The sequence below is a fragment of the Dendronephthya gigantea genome, unplaced genomic scaffold, assembly GCF_004324835.1.
Source record: "Dendronephthya gigantea isolate DGI-Jeju-01 unplaced genomic scaffold, DenGig_1.0 000351F, whole genome shotgun sequence".
NCBI classification, from domain to species: Eukaryota; Metazoa; Cnidaria; class Anthozoa; order Malacalcyonacea; family Nephtheidae; genus Dendronephthya; species Dendronephthya gigantea.
In genome coordinates this window covers 81,261-96,413 of record NW_021163361.1, presented here as the reverse complement: position 1 = coordinate 96,413, position 15,153 = coordinate 81,261, and the positions used below count along the sequence as shown (strand labels likewise).

The following is a 15,153-nucleotide window of genomic DNA, read 5'->3' as shown; positions in this document are numbered from 1 at the left end:
TTTGAGACTCACCTTGTAATTCCAAATCAGGCTGTACGCTTTCAAATCTTGACTGAATCTGTAAAAAAGATCCGTTTAAATACCATTGCTTTTTCATCTTTCAAACGACTAGAACATTTTCCCATTTTCTTAATATGAACACTTACTTGTAATAAAACAACTGGATTTAAATTCTTACATCTTTCCTGGATTTGAATCCTATTTTTGTCCTGCAATGCGAGAGATATCCTTCAAGTTGATTCCTTGACGTTCCTCTCGCTTTTCCAGAGCTCTAACAGACAAGTATAGCACGTGAAATAACAGGCTTATACGTACATACAAGCATGCATTATGAAATTTTGGAACACGATTGTTGCCTTAAAACGTACTCTGCAAGCTTTACAGTGTCACGAATTGATAAATGATCTTCTTTAGTCTCTGGTGGCTGAAGGAAAGATAAAAACTTTCCAACAAAATTGTTTCTTTACAAAAAGGTTTTACACTTCTGAATGAATTACCTTTTAATTATTTCGTCAGTGGGACAGTTTAAGGATGAATGATGGAGTTTAGTTACCAAAGCAGTTGATACCACTTAGTCACTATTACATAATTGTTTATGAACCAAAACTTACGAACAGGAAATCTCGCATTTAAACTTTATTGTATATTTTAGACATTAAAAACCATAACTACTTTAATACGAACATTATTCTCACAAGTAATGCCATTGCTGTTGGATGACCAGTTGTCCAGAGAGCCACAAGATGTCCACTCAATTGCCTATATGCCAACAATAAAGATTATAAATTACTTATGGAGTATGCTTGTTAGTCTCAATTGAACTATTTACAGATGGCTAGTATATAGAGGATTATAAAATCACAAGTTTTAAGATGAATCTAAGAATGTTGCTAAACTACAACTCAGGTGCTCCGGATGGAATCGAAGCTATACATCTGCAACAATTTGTTAATATATCACACTAATTCGGGTTTTAAACGGTCTTAATTTCGCGTGGTATTATTATACACACTTCAAATTCAAGCCAGGAACAGTTGATGGAAAAATGAGTCAACTATACGTTCTCAGTGACAAGAGCATTGCGCCGGCATCGCAAAAGCGATTCCTACCGGAGGATCTATAGTTGACTCATTTTTCCATCAACTGTTCCTGGCTTGAATTTGAAGTGTGTATAATACCTCTCGAAATTAAGACCCTTTAAAACCTCTTAAATATCAACTGAAATAATATGTACATTCATCACTGCTAAAAAAATGCAGAACGTTATAAATGACGTTTGTCAAAAGCAGAAAATTCTCAATGGAGGAATGAATGAATAAAACGTACCTCGATTATCGCCTTCAGAACCATGCCAGCACCTTTCACAATTGTTGTCGACGGATGCTGAAATTGTTGAGGAACGAATTCAAAACCACGATTGGTAAGAACCATTAGCGGGGCAATAGTAAAACATACATAAGCGAAGAAATGGTACAATTGGTACTATTTATTGCAGTTTTATCGTAAACTTACCTGAAACAATCGATAAATGCAATGACCCATTTCAAGACAAACAAATAACAGACTTCATGAGTTGCTCCCATGCATGGGTCAAGCTAGTGGACGTGGTAAACTTCACCAAAAATGTAAAGAGAGAAAGGCAATTTAATCAACTTTCAACGTCAGTCAAAGAGCCATAAACTACCAAGAAGGCAAGTTGAATGAAAACTCCTCAAATTTCTTTGTAGCATACCTGCAACTTTCTCCAGTAATTTCCCAAACTGTTCATCGTCTGTTGTCTCACTAAGAGGAGTATGCAATAGTCGATTTATTATAACAGACCACATCAGTTGATTCAAAATATTAGAAGCAATCACACCTTACTATTAGTTTAACATGAATGTCCAACTGCACCCCCCATTATTTTGATATATTGCAAAGCAACCAGAACTTTACCTGTAAAGAGGACACAGAGCAAACGCCAGAAAATCAAGCAATCAACTTATACCTAAAACCCCAGTAGAACGATTCTAGAAGAAAAGTTTTCATGGTTAATCTATTTCTTGTGTTAATTAGAAAGGTAGTCCAAATTAGAAAGGCAGTTGCTACAAATCACTTGCTGAGTTTTGCAAGGGAATTTCTCTTCCAAAACAAGGCTGTATACATACAAGAGGGATGGAAAAATAAAATGCATGGGTTCAGCATAGATTATAGGCCAACACCGCACATCTTACCACATTTATCGTGAGAATTCCCAACAAACTGCTTAGAAATTTTTCACAGGATAACAGAGAGCTTTTGTTTATCTGTTCTTCTCGAATGTCATAGTTATCGTGCGTTGGCTATATAAAACAACAGAATTGGTTTCGATAAAACTGGATCCTGTTAACATGCAAATTTCAAAGTTGGCTGAGTTTACGTATTTCGTTTCTTGCATCTATTTAGCTCGGAAATTTCGCCGCTGTATTCTTAACGAAATACTCTATTTTAAATTTAAATATGTCCGGTCTGACCATTTTGGCCGCTTAAAGGAAAGCCCTGTCTTTACCTGCATCAGAGAACACAACATGTCGACAGCGGCGTGAGTCACGGCTTCATTATTCCTCTTCAAAGCTTTCACAGTTTTCACACCAACCTTCTCACGCAAGTGAACTGGTTGAGTAAACAGCGTGTGTTGTGGTTAAAGATAAACGTTTCTCACCTAGTGAGCGTTGTGAAAGCGCGAAACCTGCTTTGGATCGAACCCAACTTCTCAAATCGTGAAACAGTGCTTCGAGATCTTTATCTCATATTTTGTTTTGGTCTCCTGCAAATAGACGAAACTTTTTACCTATTTTATGTATATATAGGACACCTGCGAAGGTAATAGCACTCAGAATATGTATATTTTAGGGTTGAACACTAAATAAATTTATTGGCAAAGATATACAATACCTTCGTGAGCAATGAGCATTGTGATGGCATTAATGATAAGTCTTTCTTTATTCTCCGACAAAAGTCCCTACAAAATATTTAAAATCGTTTGAAATATATATTGGAGTTTAAAAGACTTAATATTCCGGCCGTACTTCTGCCGGGAAAATTTCAAAACTACCATTTCATGGATTCGGACCCAGTCAACTCAGCAACCAGAGTTACGCAGCCTAGTACCTAGGCTTCATAACGTTCCTTATACGCGGCGAGGCGGGAACTGAGAGGCCTAGAACAAAATGTTTTGTATTTTGGCTAAAGTGGGGACTTTTTGTCCCCACTTTCTGTATTGAGGTCAGTTTACGATCTACGACGCGGTTAACTGGCCTTGTTCGACGTCGTTAGTCAAACATTTGCTTGAAATAAGCTACGGGATATTGATTATACTGCCAGGAGTCGAAATATTCATCAAACGTTTCAATGTCGCCGTCAACGCTATCGACTATCAAGTAAACTCGAGTCCGTACGTACATGTTTATGATTATAATAAACTTCAATCCACCAATTTAAATTATTCTCGCTTCCTTTATAACGGTTACTGTTGTAAATTGCAAACATTTACTTTAATAACAATTCTAATTTCAAGTTCACAACATTAAACGGGCCGTTAAGATTAGAAAATATTTTGTGTTAGGCCTCTCGCGCGCGTTTCATTCGGTGACGTGACGAAAATATAAAACACGCGCAATGAGAGGCCTGGGACTAGGCTGGAGTTACGGCGGTTTTTAGGGAGTACTATTAGTGTTTTGTGTACATTTGTGCACAGAACAGTAGCAGGATAGGGTATTTTTATTAAAGTCATACTTTTTGCCTTTGGCTATACTGGATAAACCAGTTTAAATGTACCGTGTTGTTTGCAGACGTTTTAAACCTTGCTAAATGTTTTCAATTAGCAGCCGAAATGGGCAAATGTTTTCATTTAACGTAACTATGCAGCCTAGCAATCGTTTAGTTCACACTAAAGGCTGCTTTCTACTTACGCGTTTTTTATACGCATGTACACATACGGAGAATTTTAAATGCTTTTAAATTTTTATTAATTAACATGCATCTAGGTCGATTTATTCACTTAGTTTTTTCAAAGGTAACATGTATAAGGATTTAGATTTTTACGTGCGTGTACGTGCGTATGAAAAACACGTGAGTGGAAAACAGCCTTAATCCAAATTTTGACAGAACATTAAAACTCAATAAAAAGGCAATAATATTCTCTACACAGGATTTTGTCTGCAGAAAAGTACAAGATAAGAAGTTGTCAACTTACGTTTTGGGTGACTGCATGAAGTAGACCACAGTAGGAAATATTGCAGTAAAATCTGTACACAGCTTCGGTTAAATTTCCTGCAAGGAACCAGTCATAAGACAATATAAGCTTTTGGAGATATTTCAAAAATGTAAAGTGAAATAAAAAGAGAAATATTTCACCTGGAGACGCAGCGAGGAATTTAAATGACTGCTTTCTACTTCTTCGTCAACAACATTATACAATGGACCCCAACGATAACCTTGAAAAATATATCATCTTAAAAAAACAATTCTTCTTTTGCTGTATGTGATGTATTGAACTGGCTAATAGGAATAATGCTATTTGCTGATACCTGACGAGAAGTGTAATTGTTGGTGTGTTATATGAGATCACATACGTCAGCAGGAGTATGAAATGAGGGATCGTATTTAGGGTAATCATAGCAGTACGAGATTTTCATCAGGAAAATTTTGACCATAATTTTCGCTCAATCATCTATGAATAAGCGTACAGTACTTCTCTTCGTTGGGGTCGTTTTTACGCAAACATCTCTGTTTCAACTGGCTCTAACACCGTCTAGCAAACCAGCCAATAATGTTTCCCTAGATTGAGTGAAAGACAAACATTCAAAACAAGAAATATTTTTTATTGCTTCATACAAAATTTGCTTTCTTACACTACCTGTCAGGAGACGAGTAATTTCTCAGCCGACCGCTTGTGTATTCCAGCCCGAACAGCTGAGGATGGTTTCGATAGCGAATTATTGAAAATATCTGACAGAAAAAGAAGTTTGAAAACTATGATATACTATACGCTATATACGGTATATTCTGGAAAGTAACTGCAAAAATAAAACTATTTTAACTCGGCTGGATACTTTTTTGCAATTGAACATGTTCAAAATGGAAACGTGAAATAAGAAAGACGATAAAAGCAGTAAACTTGAATCCAGATCAGAAGACATGGAGTGTTTGGAGTGTTTGGAGTGTTTTCTTTCAAGGTCAGATATGAACAATTACTGGAACTGACATGGAATGTCGCATGACTTAATGAGCTAAGGGGATGAAGGGTGACGATATTGTACGTTTCTAAAACACAGCGTTCTTTGAACAGATCCTAAATTTGAGAGTGTCAAAACGATTTTAAAATGAGAAAAAGGATAGACTCTTAGAAGAATTTTATTAACAACATAACTCACTTTACTCCGAGGAGTTTCTTTATAGACGCTGAATTCTGACATTGATGTGATATGGTCGTCATCACTGAAACGAAAAATTTGTCATTTACTGTCATATCTCACATTCTTTACACAGGACAAACGAAATACTGTCTTAATAATATATCATTCAACTGTATTTATAAATTTGTTTTAAAAACGACTCCACTTTGATGGAACTTTTCTTTTGCTAAAAACCGAGGCAAAAGAAATAACAAATACAGCTCAAAGTAAATTACAGACCTGGAAAGAATTTTGTCAAAACGGTTAAAACGTAAACAAATAAAGTAACCTGAATATAAGTCATTTTGTCATTTACTTAAAATTTGTTTACTTAAAATGTTCACATACTTTATCGTAACACCAACATTATTTAAAGAAGATTCCATCAACTTTTTCAGCAATTCCTGTCTCCTCTCTGATGTGAAAAGATGCTGGAAAACAAAAGCAAAATTGTGCACAAAATGTAAAACTTCAATTTACAGAAATAACCGGTATCTTATCCTTTTTTTATTATAAGGTTGGTACTAGCAACATCTGGTACATACCACTGTGCTAAAACCACCACAGACAACAACAAATCCCCTAGGATAATCTGAGACCTAAGTATAGAAATGGAATGAAAGCCTGAGTTGAATTATTCAAATCACAAATATTCAAATGTCTTGCAATATCAAGTATATATATATATTATATATATATATATATATATATATATATTATATATATATATATATATGAACACACAGGTAAGTTATCAAGAAACTTGAAAACAATAATAGTACCTCTAACGTCACTGGAACCTTTCGTTCACTCCAATGTAATTTATAACCACTAATCTTCTGCACAAAAATATGGCATATGTTGATGTGGAAATAGTTTGGAAACATTAGCTTTAGCTAGCTTATCACTTTATAAAGAACCCACTTATTAAATTAGAAATGGAATATGGGTCTAATTTTTGAAGAGAGAGGGGGGGGGCATTGATACCATGATGAATTACGATTCGGAATTCATCGTGAATAGTTTCATTTTATACAACTGGAACGATAAGTCCTGACAAAATCCCTATTAAGCTTGAAGCAAAAATAGTTCCCCGTACTAATCCTAATGCAGCCTCTTTGATGTCTTTCTACGCTGTTTCATCCTGAGGCTGCAGCAACAAAGACAATTTACAGTGATTAGATGTAATTATATGTCTCTAGATGTTCCTATAAATACCTTGCAGTCTCTATATAATTACCTTACATGTTCTTTACACGACGGCTTGACGTATCGCTTGAGAGGATCTACTGGACAGTGGCAATCTGGAATTGATAAATGAAATATATATCCTTTTACTTCACTGATGCGTTTGCATTCACGACTCCCGTGTAAAACGATCCAATTTGCGGATATATAGTTGGGTTCAGGTCAGGAAGCTTTCACTGATAAGAGAGAGTTTTCTATTGAAGTACAGTATCAGCCCATCACGAATGAAGAGGCAAATTGGAGTGGAGAAATGAAACCGTCTGAAAAGGATTGTATGAGTACCTTCTCGATTATATGCAAAACATCGCAAACTTTCGGTGAATCAGAGGATGCAATAACGTCGACCAGAAGCTGGACAGCTCGGATCTGCACAAAAATATCCCGATCTTTCGCAATGTGGTCTAAATGTGGCAACACTGAATTCTCAAGTATTTCTGCCTGTAAAAAACAAGGAGTTACAAAACTAGAAAAAGATTCATAATATCGCTAATGTACGGTGGCCCAGAGGTGCAAAACACAAACGCAAATTCAAAACACAAACGCAAATTCAAAAACACAAACGCAAATTCAAAAACATAAACGCAAATTCAAAAACATAAACGCAAATCATGAAAGCACGAACGCAAATTTAAAACAGAAACGCAAATTCAAAACACGAACGCAAATTCAAAACACGAACGCAAATTCAAAACACAAACGCAAATTCAAAACACAAACGCAAATTCAAAAACATAAACGCAAATTCAAAAACAAAAACGCAAATCATGAAAGCACGAACGCAAATTCAAAACAGAAACGCAAATTCAAAACACGAACGCAAATTCAAAACACGAACGCAAATTCAAAACACAAACGCAAATTCAAAACACAAACGCAAATTCAAAAGACAAACGCAAATATTTAATTATTTATCCAAATCCAAAACGAGCTAGCGCACCACAAATTTAAAGTCAACAAGGATAAGTCTATTAATATGATTGTTGCAAAGTATAATACATTTATAAATGCATTTTTGTCTTTTAACCTAGTAAAATATAAAATTATTGATATGGAGGAAGCGATCCGTTTTTACTACGGAAGAAATTTTAAGTACAAAACGATACTGGAATGTTTAGAAAAATATCATGATATCAAAATATGTAAAAGAGCGCTCATCACCAGATTACAGGAGTATGGTTTGGGAAGAAGAAGATACAACGCGAATGAAGAACAAGTTAGGGAATGCGTTCAAAGAGAACTACATGAAAATGGCAACCTCTTAGGATACAGATCAATGTGGAGGAAACTGCAATCAAAACATGGCATGCGTGTGCGCCGTTCAACAGCTCAAAGTATCTTAAAGGTGCTTGATCCTGAAGGTTGTGCAGTAAGAAAAGCTCATAAGCTGCAGCGGAGGGAGTATTTAAATCCTGGTCCAAACTTTACCTGGCATGCCGATGGGTACGATAAACTCAAACAGTTTGGGTTTCCCATTCACGGCTGCATTGATGGGTTTAGCAGGCGAATTATGTGGTTAGAGATCGTTCGAACAAATAACGACCCTCGGGTCATTGGAGGATTATTTCTTAATTGTGTTAAATCCCAAAACGGTTGCCCAACAATTCTACGAACGAACAAAAGGACTGAAAATGGTATAATGGCCACTGCTCAGTGCTACTTACGTCGAAACCACAGAGATCACTATAATAGGATAAAAGCACATCGCTATGATCGTCACACAGCAACCAGCGTATAGAGGCGTGGTGGGCCATGCTACGTCGGTCGTGGGCATCGTGGTGGATTAATTTTTTTAAAGATTTGGTAGACAGAGGTATTGTTGACACAAGCAATATACTTCAGCTGGAATGTCTTTGGTTTTATTTCATTAAAGTGATGAGGGATTCCCTAAAGGCTATTAAGGAGTCCTGGAATGCCCATTATGTGAGAAAATCCAGATACCACACTACTCATGGCATTTCTGATCAACTTTTTTTCTTGCCCGAGTCAGTTGGCGCGGTTGATCATAAGGTGGAGTGCCTGCAACATGATATCCAAGCGATCGAAGGCAGCGTTGCCGTGGAAGATGAATATTACAACTGCAGGAGCCAACAACATGGAAAGATTCTCTCAATAATTATGAACTGCTGATTGCAGCAGCCCAAGTGTGAACCAAGAAAAAACAACGAAAAAATCTAACAAACTAAGTGAATTCATATTCCAACGTAGTATAAAACAAGTAGGGACCTTAAGCAACGAGAACACGAAAGAAAAACCACTTCAAAAACTTAGGCATATAAAACATAGGCATATAAAAAACGCGTAACTGGAAAGCAGCTCTTAAGCTGACCTTTATCCTTACTGGTAAATGGGAGTACGAAAGTACAGTTAACGTCCAGGACGTCAACGTTATCGTTGCTTAAGTTGCCTAATATAAGCCATAGAATTATATAGGAAACACTTTTTTACAATAGGAGGAGTGATTGTATAGTGTCGCGGAGGTGTTTGCCAAGTAGGTATTATAAAAAATATTCCTATAGGTCATATGGAACAACCAACCTTTCTGTAGATTCAACTGCCCAAGCATCGAACTAAGCTCCTAAGGATTATTAGCGGGTCGAAACGTGTTCATCAAACGTGACTGCTTTCGATGTTGAGACATCTTATCCGACAGGACCAGGATTAGACGAAACATCCACACACATTGTTAGATCCTGCTTAAAAGGCTTCGCACATAGGACTAGACTAACAAATCAATGTTTCCTTTCTTTAGCAATCGCAAATGAGACTTTGTATTTAGATTCAAAACCAACTCGTTGTATGTTGACCCGACATCGAAAAGCAATATCTCTACAAATACTCAAGGTTATGCCATCCGCAGCCATTCCGTCCAAATCCATGCAATTAGCATTCTTAAATGCCGTATTAATTGGTCGAGATGTACGAAACTCGTTAGATAAAATAAATATCTTAAAAAATATAAAAAATATATAGAGCTACCGACCAACCGCCATATTGATCGTGAATTAAGCAGTATGGAAACACAATATTCATTTCCATACACGAAAAGGTGGTGATTCAATGATAACATCACGTTACCAGCTTTAGATATTTTCTTTAAAAACTTGTTTAACGAATCGGATAGAAGCAAACGGGAACGAGAAGAAGAAGTTGTGAAATCATTGTAAGTGTGTTTATTTCTATTTAAACCCGACAACTTTACTTGTTCAGGGAAAGGCATGTTAGAGTTGTTTACTAGTAAAAACTATGTACACACCTTGGGTTGTGGTGGACAAAATATTGAATCATTGGTTATTTTTATTGTAGATCACTAGCTGCCTGTGAAGGAACACACAAAATTTTATTAGAATGCTTCAAAAACAGCTGGATTGAAGGTTTTCAAACTTAAATGATCTCTCCAGTGGCAAATCGATTGTTCGAATCTTACCATAACCGTATTTCATTATAAATTCGTGAAAATGATAAAGTAAATTAAATGAACATGGCCGTTCAGCACAATAACTTGTACCAATTGGCGAAGACAATGGTCCCAAAGTGGTAAATCGATGGTTCGAATCCTACCATAACCGTTTTTCATTATAAATTTCGTGAAAAGAAATACAGTAAACTAAGTAACCATGGGCCATTCCCCAAAAGATCTTGCAGTCTAATGGCTACGACAACTGTCTCTTAAGTGGTAAATCGATGTTTCGAATCTTGCCAAAACTTTTTTTATTATGAACTTCGTGAAAGGATAAAGTAAATTAAATAACCATGGTCAGCCAGCACAAGACCTTGTCCTTTAGTGGTGAAGACGATGGTCTCCTAGATGTTAAATCGATTGTTCGAATCCTACCATAACCTTTTTCATTATGAACTTCGTGAAAAGGATAAAGTAAATTAAATAACCATAACCGTTAAGCAAAAGTCCTTGTGGTTCTTTGGCGAAGACGGTGGTCTCCTAAGTGTTAAATCGATGGTTCAATCCTACCATGACCGTTTTCATTATGAACTTCGTGAAAAGGATAAATAAATTAAATAACCATAACCGTTCAGCACAAGTTCTTGCTGTCTTGTGGTGAAGACAATCATCTCCTAAGTAGTAAATCGATGGTTCGAATCCTGCCATGACCTTTTCATTATGAACTTCGTGAAAAGAATAAAGTAGACTAAATAACCATGGCCGTTCAGCACAAGACCTTGCAGACTAGTGGCAAAGACAATTGTGTCCCAAGTGGTAAATCGGTGGTTCGAATCCTGCTATGACCTTTTTCTTTATGAACTTCCTGAAAAGAATAAAGTAAATTAAGTAACTATAATTGTTCAGCACAAGAACTTGCAGTCTATTGCCGAGGACGATGGTGTACCAAGTGGTAAATTGATGGTTCGAATCCTACCATAACCGTTTTTCATAATGAACTTCGTGAAAAGGATAAAGTAAATTAAATAACCAAGACCATCCAGCACAAGACCTTGTGCTCTAGTGGCGAAGACGATGGTCTCCCAAGTGTTAAATCGATGGTTCGAATCCTAGCGTAATCGTTTTTCATTATGAACTTCGTGAAAAGGATAAATAAATTAAATAACCATAACCGTTAAACGCAAGATCTTGCAGTCTAGTGCCGAAGGCAATCGTCTCCCAAGTAGTAAATCGTGGTTCGAATCCTGCCATGACCTTTTTTATTATGAACTTCGTGAATAATAAAGTAAATTAAATAACCATCGTCTCTCAGCGCAAGACCTTGCAGTCTAATGGCTAAGACAACTGTCTCTTAAGTGGTAAATCGATGTTTCGAATCTTGCCAAAACTTTTTTTATTATGAACTTCGTGAAAGGATAAAGTAAACTAAATAACCATGGTCATCCAGTACAAGAATAAATGGTTCGAATCCTACCGTAACCGTTTTTCTTGATGTCGTGAAAAGGATAAATAAATTAAATAACCATAACCGTTCAGCACAAGATCTTGCAGTCTAGTGGCGAAGACAATCGTCTCCCAAGTAGTAAATCGATGGTTCGATTTACTACTTGGGAAAGCGTTACGCATAACGCTTTTATGGAGATCAGACGTGTGATCTTGGGCTCCGTTAATCCAAGTGATTCATGTCCTAGGCCAAGCCAGAAATTGGCTAATTCATTACTATATTTCGCTAAAGACGATTCGCTAAACATTGGGAAGGACAAATGCATCAGAAAGGCAACTGAATCTATTTTCAAATCACTTGGTCTGGCCTGGTCGGGCGACTTTGATTCATTAAAGTGTTTTGTGGCTGAATGGCTGAAGATAAATGGCTCCTGGTCTCAACCTGGAGGTGACAAAAAGGTGTTTACTGCTAAAGAGGATTCTATCACATGGCGAAAGAACAAAAATCTTCTATTCTTCGAAGCAGAAAAAACAAACCAATTCAAGAGAGAGGTTTGTAGATACATTAGTGATTATTCGAGCGAAGCTGCTGGCCCCCTACAAATTGAGGAGCTTAAACGTGAGCAGATCATGAATAGGAAAGCGATTCAAGCATTGTCAGATAAGTTTGAACACATGACTGCTGTGTATCACAAGTTCGGGATCTTATGGGTAAAAACGATGATAGCATTATACGAGAAACATCGCTTCTAGCTGCTGAATATACAAAGTTCCATGTAGAACATTCAAATGAAGTGTTTGTTGGTGATGTAAATGAAGTAGATAGCGATAGTAAGCCCACAAATAGGAAACAATTAGCGAGCACTGAGCCATCGAAATCGCTATGAATTGTGATTACGAGCAACAATGAGAATACCAACTTGTTGAGTGAAAATCCCGCTAGTTCGAACCAAGACCAGGCCTTAAGTCCCGAAAATAACAAAGATATTTTATTGACAGTCCAGTTGAGACCAATAAACAAGCTAAAAATGACAAGTTAACGTATGCTAAAGCTGCCGGATCAAAGCCGGTCTAAAACCACAACAACATTTTACCACTAAGCATAACAATAGTAGGATTAGTGCTGATGGTTTTGTAGGAGTAGAGCGTAGGCGAAACCAAACAAAGAGAATATTCCTATCTGGAATTGCAAGCAGCGTGAATGAAAAACATATCCAATCCTACCTCACGCAGCGAAATATAAATCCAACATTTATTTCGGTCTTTCCCAGTAAACGTGAGGGAACGGTATCGGCCAAGGTACACATCCCCTCCGCTGATTTCCCTCCCCTACAGCAAAAAGATTTCTGGCCCAATTTGTGAGTTGCCAATTATGGAAATCTAAGAAGCTTTGCGAAAACCAATAAAGCAAAAGCTGTGAACCAAAAGCAAATCACCCCAAGGTGAAAACTCCTCAACTTCTGAATAATGGCTCAGATTTCAATTAGAATTTCTCCTCGCAATCGCGTAAATAAACGAAACAGACGCTGTCCTTATTCGAATCCTTCAAATTTGATTCATATTAAATGATTATTTAATTTGCTATATCTTTTTCACGAAGTTCATAATGAAAAACGGTTATGATAAGATTCGGACCATCGATTTACCATTTAGCAGACCACTGTCTTCACCACTGGACTACGAGATCATGTGCTTAACGGCTGCGATTATTTTATTTACTTTAACGTTTTCACGAAGGACATAATGAAAAACGGTTATGGTAAGATTCGAATTATCGATTTACCACTTGGCAGACCATTGTCTTCACCACTACATTACGAGATCATGTGCTAAGCGGTTAGGATTATTTGATTTACTTTAACATTTCCACGATGTTCATAATGAAAAAACGGTTATGGTAAGATTCGAACCATCGACTTACCACTTGGAAGACCATTGTCTTCTCCAATAGACTACAAGATCATGTGCTGAAAGCATTGATTATTTAATTAAATTCATCTTTTTCACGAAGTTCCTATAAAAAAAAACGGTTATGGGAAGATTCGAACCATCGATTTACCACTAGGGAGACTTTTGTGTTCACCACTAGACTACGAGATCATGTGCTGAACGACCATGATTATTTAATTTACTATATCTTTTTCACGAAGTTCATAATGAAAAAACGGTTATGGTAAGATTCAAACCATTGACTTATGTGCTGAACAGCTATGATTATTTAATCAAGTTGGTCTTTTTCACGAAGTTCATAATGAAAAAAACGGTTATGGTAAGATTCGAACTACCAATTTACCAATTGGGAGACCATTGTCTTTTCCACTAGACTACGAGATCATGTACTGAACGGCTATGATTATTTAATTTACTTTAACTTTTTCACGAAGTTCATAATGAAAAAACGATTATGGTAAGATTTGAGCCATCGACTTACCACTTGGGAGACCATTGTCCTCATCACTAGACTGTTGTTAGGAGACTATTGTCTTCACCACTAGACTACGAGATCATGTGCTGAACAGTTACTTAATATTGATTCACTTTAACCTTTTAACGAAGTTCATGATGATAAAACGGTTATGGTAAGATTCACACCATCGATTTACCAATTGGGAAACCATTCTCTTCACCACTAGACCATGAGATCATGTGCTAAAGGGCTAAGATGGTTTAATTTACTTATCTTTTTCACGAAGTTCATAATGAAAAAACGGGTATGGTAAGATTCGAACCATCGACTTATCACTTCGGAGACCATTGCCTTCACCACTAGACTACAAGATCATGTGCGCAGGGCTATGTTATTTAATTTACTTTATCTTTTTCACGAAGTTCATAATGAAAAACGGGTATGGTAAGATTCGAACCATCGATTTACCACTTGGGAGACCATTGTATTCACCACAAGACTATGAGATGTGCTGAGCGGCTATGAATATTTGATTTACTTTATTGTTTTTGACAAAGGACATAATGAAAAAGGGTTATGGTAAGATTCGAACCATCGACTTACCACTTGGGAGACCATTGCCTTCACTACTAGACTACAAGATAATGTGCTGAAAGGCTATGATTATTTAATTTACTTTATCTTTTTCATAAAGTTCATAAAGAAAAAACGGTTATGGTAAGATTCGAACCATCGACTTACCACTAAGGAGACCATTGCCTTCACCACTAGACTTCAAGATCATGTGCTGAAGGGCTATGATTATTTAATTTACTCTATCTTTTTCATAAAGTTCATAAAGAAAAACGGTTATGGTAATATTCGAACCATCGATTTACCACTTGGGAGACCATTGACTTCACCACTAGACTATGAGATAATGTGCTGAGCGGCTATGAATATTTGATTTACTTTAACGCTTTTGACAAAGGACATAATGAAAAAGGGTTATGGTAAGATTCGAACCATCGATTTACCACTAGGGAGACTTTTGTGTTCACCACTAGACTACGAGATCATGTGCTGAACGACCATGATTATTTAATTTACTATATCTTTTTCACGAAGTTCATAATGAAAAAACGGTTATGGTAAGATTCAAACCATTGACTTATGTGCTGAACAGCTATGATTATTTAATCAAGTTGGTCTTTTTCACGAAGTTCATAATGAAAAAAACGGTTATGGTAAGATTCGAACTACCA

The 15,153-nt window shown here is 36.5% G+C and overlaps 4 long non-coding RNA genes across 4 annotated transcripts; all 4 read right to left on the bottom strand.

The window, feature by feature from the left end:
* Positions 1 to 718: 718 nt before the first annotated feature.
* Positions 719 to 2,950, bottom strand: LOC114542449. Its single transcript, XR_003689643.1, has 3 exons — positions 2,914 to 2,950; positions 2,681 to 2,785; positions 719 to 759 (listed from the first exon to the last, which is right to left on the bottom strand). It is a non-coding gene; the product is annotated as an uncharacterized LOC114542449 (long non-coding RNA).
* On the bottom strand, positions 1,579 to 2,254 carry LOC114542448. The gene is made up of 4 exons (XR_003689642.1): positions 2,214 to 2,254; positions 1,936 to 2,009; positions 1,733 to 1,782; positions 1,579 to 1,612 (listed from the first exon to the last, which is right to left on the bottom strand). It is a non-coding gene; the product is annotated as an uncharacterized LOC114542448 (long non-coding RNA).
* On the bottom strand, positions 2,945 to 4,415 carry LOC114542450. Its single transcript, XR_003689644.1, has 3 exons — positions 4,375 to 4,415; positions 4,214 to 4,290; positions 2,945 to 2,980 (listed from the first exon to the last, which is right to left on the bottom strand). It is a non-coding gene; the product is annotated as an uncharacterized LOC114542450 (long non-coding RNA).
* LOC114542447 lies at positions 4,410 to 6,981 on the bottom strand. The gene is made up of 9 exons (XR_003689641.1): positions 6,945 to 6,981; positions 6,655 to 6,718; positions 6,197 to 6,253; positions 5,960 to 6,013; positions 5,763 to 5,845; positions 5,394 to 5,457; positions 4,877 to 4,968; positions 4,548 to 4,797; positions 4,410 to 4,454 (listed from the first exon to the last, which is right to left on the bottom strand). It is a non-coding gene; the product is annotated as an uncharacterized LOC114542447 (long non-coding RNA).
* Between the last annotated feature and the right edge of the window lie 8,172 nt (positions 6,982 to 15,153).